The sequence below is a fragment of the Lynx rufus genome, unplaced genomic scaffold (assembly GCF_022079265.1).
Source record: "Lynx rufus isolate CCGP_SWC_20201006 ecotype Redwood Valley unplaced genomic scaffold, mLynRuf1.p SCAF_9, whole genome shotgun sequence".
NCBI classification, from domain to species: domain Eukaryota; kingdom Metazoa; phylum Chordata; class Mammalia; order Carnivora; family Felidae; genus Lynx; species Lynx rufus.
In genome coordinates, this window is record NW_025814897.1 from 103,857,299 (window position 1) to 103,863,504 (window position 6,206).

Below are 6,206 nucleotides of genomic sequence, written 5' to 3' on the forward strand. Positions count from 1 at the left end.
CCTGCGATCTTGTAAAAATGCCAATTCTCAGGCTTCCTGAATCAGAAACCCTGGGAACCAGAAGGGGAACCGTAATCTTTGGTATAGGGAGTGCTCCAGTGGATTCTGATACAAGCTCAAGATTGAGAGCTACCAAGCACCTGTAGTGAGTTACTAAACAGGTGGAAGCTGAAGAAGCAGAAAGCTCTGAATCACTGACAGGGCTGCTTTCTTACCTTTCTTCCCAGGTTGTCAGGAAAGTTTGGGTGAGGAGACAAGAACTGTTATATAATCAAAGTCAATGACAGTGAAGGACACTGTTCCAGCGGCTACCTAGATTCAGAGCTCACCCTAACCCCCCAGTGAAGACATCCCAGCTATGGCCATGCAGAAAATCTTTACCTGGGAAATCCTGGACTCCAGGGACAACCCCATGGTAGATGTGGTCCTACACATGGCCAGGGGCCAAATTCCAAGCAGCTGTGCCCAGAAGAGCTTCCACAGGTATCTATGAAACTCTGAAACTGAGAGATGGTGACAAATCCTCCTCCCTCAGGAAAGGGATTCTGAAGGCTGTGGGACACATCAATAAGACCCTGGGCCCCACTCTGCTGTAAAATAAACTAAGCATTGTGGATCAAGAAAAAGTTGACAAATATATGATTGAGCTGGATGGGACTGAGAATATGTCCATGTTTGGGGTCACTGCCATCCTGGGTGTATCCTTGGCCGTGTGCAAGGCTGGTGCAGCCAAGAAGGGGGTCATGCTCTACTGGCACATCACAGACCTTACTGGGAACCCAGACTTGGTCCTCCCAGTCCCTCCCTGCCTTTGATGTGATCAGTAGGGGCTCCCATGTTGGAAACAAGCTGGCCACACAGGAGTTCATTTTTCTGCCCGTGGGAGCCAGTTCCTTCAAAGAAGCCATGCACATTGGCACTGAGGTCTACCACCACCTCAAGGCAGTCATCAAGGCCAAGAATGGGAAGGATGCCACCAATCTGGGCAATGAGAGCAGCTTTGCACTCAACATCCTGGAGAATAGTGAAGCCCTGGAGCTACTGAAGACAGCCATCCAGGAAGCTGGTTACCCAGACAAGGTGGTGATTGGCATGGATGGGACGGCATCTGAGTTCTATTGCAACGGGAAGTACAATTTTGACTTCAAGTAACCTGATGACTGCACTGCACACCACTGGGGAGATGCTGGGGGAGCAGTATAAGAGTTTCATCAAGAATCACCCTGTGGTCTTCATCAAGGACCCCTTTAGCTAGGGTGACTGGGTCACCTGTATCTCATTCCTCTTGGTGATTGACATCCAGATCATTGGGGATGACCTCACAGTCACCAACCCCAAGAGGATTGCCCAAGCCATTGAGAAAAAGGCCTGCAACTGGTGCTGCTGAAGGTCAACCAGATTGGCTCAGTGACCAAGCCCATCCAGGCCTGCAAACTGGCCTAATCTAATGGCAGGGGTGATGGTGAGCCACCACTCTGGGGAGACTGAGGATGCACTCATTGTTGACCTCATTGTAGGGCTCTGCATGGGATAGATGAAGACTGATGCCTCCTGCTGCTCAGAGCACCTGGTCAAATAAAATCAGCTCATGTAGACTGAGGAGGCTCTTGGGGACAAGGCTGTCTTTGCTAGACACAAGGCCCCAAGACCCCACAGGACAGATTTGACCTTCAAGCCCCTCCCCTGGAAATAAATACTGGTGCCAACCAAAACCAACCAACAGCATGGAAGTTTTTTGTGTGTCTCACATCCATGAAATACAACCAGACCAACACTTAACCATCCTGCACACCTAGAAAACTGATCTGAGGATTAACACAACAATATGCACAACCTGAACCACAGAATTCAGCAGGTATGTGGCATGGAGAGGTGAACTTGGAGAGAGAGTAGCTGTGGAGGGCAGGAAGCCGCTTTTGCAGGCAGAGAGAGGACAGAGACAGCAGGGGCTGGGGTGGGTGGAGAATACAGGAAAAGCACCCCTCCCCAAAAGCAGCTGGAGAGAAAGTGGAAAATTGGAAACAGCTGCAGGGACTGAACTAAAAAGGGAGAAAGGAGAAAGGAGTGGGTTTAAATTCCATTAAGACTGTAAACAGGGGGAATGCAGAGAGTCTGCAACTCCACAGCTCGATACCTGGCAGTGCTCTGGTGGGAAGGGCAAATCCCCAGGAGCAGAGTGAGGTCCGGGAGTTCTTGGGCCATACCGGGAGAAGTGGTTCCACTGCTGGAAGGATACTTGATAGAGGCTGTGAGGCAACCTGGGCCCAGCAGACCCCAGAGAACGGCCACATTTGCTGGTGCTGGAACAAGGTCATTAAGAGTGAAGCCTGGTGCCAGATATGTGTTGTGGTTTTCCATAATCCCTGAAACACTGCTGCTACACTATCTCACGAACTTTTTCTGGGGCAGGCTGTCACCTGGCCACAGTCTCTGGGCATCAGCAGCAGCATGGTCCCTTGAACCTTCCTGAGTATGGCTGGCATTCAGCCATTGCTTGGTGAGACCCTCAGCACAAGGGTGGAACAGGTCAAAGCCACAGTCCCTCAGAAGTAAGAGGCCGGGGAAAACAGCCGCATCTGAGACAAAACTCAGGAGAGAGGTACTGCCTGGGGCCTGGTCATGGACAGTGTAAAAGCAGGGAGCGGACAAAAGCTGAATACAAAGGATGGATGTGTGATTGCTGATTGGGGAGAACAGAGTCTGGATACTAGAGACTGGGTAGCTGAGTGCTGCTATTTTCACCACTCCCACGCATGCGCATAAGCACCTACAAGCGCCACAACAATCCATCCCAGTAGGCTAGCAGCGCCATCTAGTGGAGAACAGAGCCCTTACACTAGGCCCCACCCAACTGGGCCAACCACGCTCTTCAAGAACACAAGTCTAACCGCCTACTTAGTTTATGGACTATAAAGCACTTCATAGTCTGACTCCTAGGGGAAAAAAAAAGTAATTTCAGTCATATTTCAGTCTGGCAGCAAGTTCATCTATTCAATAGTTTTTCTTTTTTTTTTCTTTTTCACTTATTTTCTTTTTCTTGAATACAGAAGAGAAAAATTCATTTTTATTTTCAATTTTTATTAAAAATATTTTTCTTTAATTTTTTACTATATTTTTTATTTTTGTGTGAATTTTTTCAAATTCCAGCTTACTTCCATCATTTCATTTTAGTCTACTTCAGTGTATTCATTTTTTCAAATTTTCAAATGGTTTCCTTTTTTTTTTTCTTCTTTCCCCTTTTTTCTCTAGTCTGTCAAGACACTTTCAACACCCAGACCAAAACACATTTAGGATCTAGCATCATTTATTCGATTTGTGTGTGTGTGTGTGTGTGTGTGTGTGTGTGTGTGTGTTTAATTTTTTAATTTTAATGTTTTTTTATTTTAATTTTTTCTAGCTCATTAATTCCTTTTCTCCCTTCAAAAGGACGAAATGAAGGAGTTCACCCCAAAAGAAAGGGCAGGAAGAAACGACAGCCAGGGACTTAACCAACACAGAAACAAGCAAGATGTCTGAACCACAATTTAGAATCATGATAACAAGAATATTAGCTGAAATTGAAAACAGATTAGAATACCTTTCTGCGGAGATAAAAGAAGTAAAAACTAGTCAGGATGAAATAAAAAATGTTATAACTGAGCTGCAATCACATGGATGCCGAAGCGTCAAGGATGGATGAGGCACAACAGAGAGTCAGTGATATAGAGGAGAAACTTTTGGAGAATAATGAAGCAGAAAAAAGGGAGATTAAGGCAAAAGAGCATGATTTAAGAATTAGAGAAATCAGTGACTCATTAAAACGCAACAACATCAGAATCATAGGGGTCCCAGAAGAGGAAAAGAGAGAAAAAGGGGTAAAAGGGTTATGTGAGCAAATCATAGTGGAAAAACTGTCCTAACCTAGGGAAAGACACAGACATCAAAAACCAGCAAGCACACAGGACTCCCATTAGATTCAACAAAAACCGACCATCAACAAGGCATATCATAGTCAAATTCACAAAATACTCAGGCAAGGAGAGAATCATGAAAGCATCAAGGAGAAAAAAAGGTCCTTAACCAAAAAGGGAAGACAGATCAGGTTTGCAGCAGACCTATCCACAGAAACTTGACAGGCCAGAAAGAAGTGGCAGAATATATTCAATGTGCTGAATCAGAAAAATATGCAGCCAGGAATTCTTTATCCAGCAAGGCTGCCATTCAAAATAGAAGGAGAGATAAAAAGTTTCCCAGACAAACAAAAATTAAAGGAGTTTGTGATCACTAAACCATCCCTGCAAGAAACTTGAAGCGGGACTCTCTGAGGGGAGAAAGGATGAAAATATAAATAAATGAATATATAAAGACCAAAAGCAACAAATATTAGAAAGGACCAGAGAACACCACCAGAAACTCCAACTCTACAAGCATCATAATGGCAATAAATTCATATCTTTCAGTACTTGCTGTAAACGTCAATGGACTCAATGCTCCAATCAAAAGACATAGGGTAACAGAATGGATGAGAAAACAACATCCATCTATATGCTGTTTACAAGAGACCCACTTTAGACCTAAAGACACCTTCAGATTGAAAGTAAGGGGAGGGAGAACCATCTATCATGCTAATGGTCAACAAAAGAAAGCCAGAGTAGCCATACTTAAATCAGACAATCTAGACTTTAAAATAAAGACCGTGTCAAGAGATGAAGAAAGGCATTATATCATAATTAAGGGGTCTATCCACCAAGAAGACCTAACAATTGTAAACATTTATGCTTCAAATGTGAAAGCACCCAAATACATAAATCACTTAATCACAAACATAAAGAAACTCATTGATAGTAATACCATAATAGTAGGAGACTTCAACAACCCACTCACAGCAATGGACAGATCATCTAACCAAAAAATCAACAAGGAAACAATGGCTTTGAGTGACACACTGGACCAGATGGACTTAACAGATATATTCAGAACATTTCATCCTAAAGCAGTGGAATATATATTCTTATCCAGGGCACATGGAACGTTCTCCACAATAGACCACATACTGAGATACAAATCAGCTCTCAGCAAGTACAAAAAGAGATCATACCGTGCATATTTTCAGACCACAATGCTATGAAACTCGAAATCAACCACAAGAAAAAATTTGGAAAGGTAGCAAATACTTGGAGACTGAAGGACATCCTACTAAAGAATGAATGGACTAACCAAAAAGTTAAAGAGGAAATTAAAACGTATATGGAAGTCAATGAAAATGATAACACCACAACCCAAAACCTCTGGGACACAGCAAAGGCGGTCATAAGAGGAAACTATATAGCAATCCAGGCCTTCCTAAAGAAGGAAGAAAGATCTCAGATACACAACCTAACCTTATGCCTTAAAGAGCTGGAAAAAGAACAGCAAATAAAACCCCAAACCAGCAGAAGACAGGAAATAATAAAGATCAGAGCAGAAATTAATACTGTCGAAACAAAGAAAACCAGAACAGATCAATGAAACCAGAAGCTGGTTCTTTGAAAGAATTAACAAAATTGATAAACCACTAGCCAGTTTGATCAAGAAGAAAATGGAAAGGACCCAAATAAATAAAATCAAGAATGAAAGAGGAGATATCACAACCAACACAACAGAAATAAAAATAATAATAAGAGAATATCATGAGCAATTATATGCCAATAAAATGGGCAATCTGGAAAAAATGGACAAATTGCTAGAAACATATACACTACCAAAACTGAAACAGGAAGAAATAGAAAATTTCTTTTTCTAATTGAATTAGTAATCAAAAGTCTCCCAAAAAACAAGAGACCAGGGCCAGATGGCTTTCCAGGGGAATTCTACCAAACATTTAAGGAAGAGTTAACACCTATTCTCTTGAAGCTATTCCAAAAAATAGAAATGGTAAGAAAACTTTCAAACTCATTCTGTGAAGCCAACATTACCTTGATTCCAAAACCAGACAGAGACCCCACTAAAAAGGAGAACTATAGACCAATTTCCCTAATGAACATGGATGCAAAAATCTTCAACAAGATATTAGCCAACTGGATCCAACAATACATTAAAAGTTATTCACCACGACCTAGTGGAATTTATACCTGGGATGCAGGGCTAGTTCAACGTCCACAAAACAATTAACATGATTCATCACATCAATAAAAGAAAGGACAAGAACCATATGATCCTCTCAATAGATGCAGAGAAAGCATTTGACA

The 6,206-nt window shown here is 42.5% G+C and overlaps 1 pseudogene; it reads left to right on the forward strand.

Annotated features, from left to right (window-relative positions):
* The first annotated feature begins 358 nt into the window (after positions 1-358).
* On the forward strand, positions 359-1,693 carry LOC124506085 (beta-enolase-like; annotated as a pseudogene).
* Positions 1,694-6,206: the final 4,513 nt, after the last annotated feature.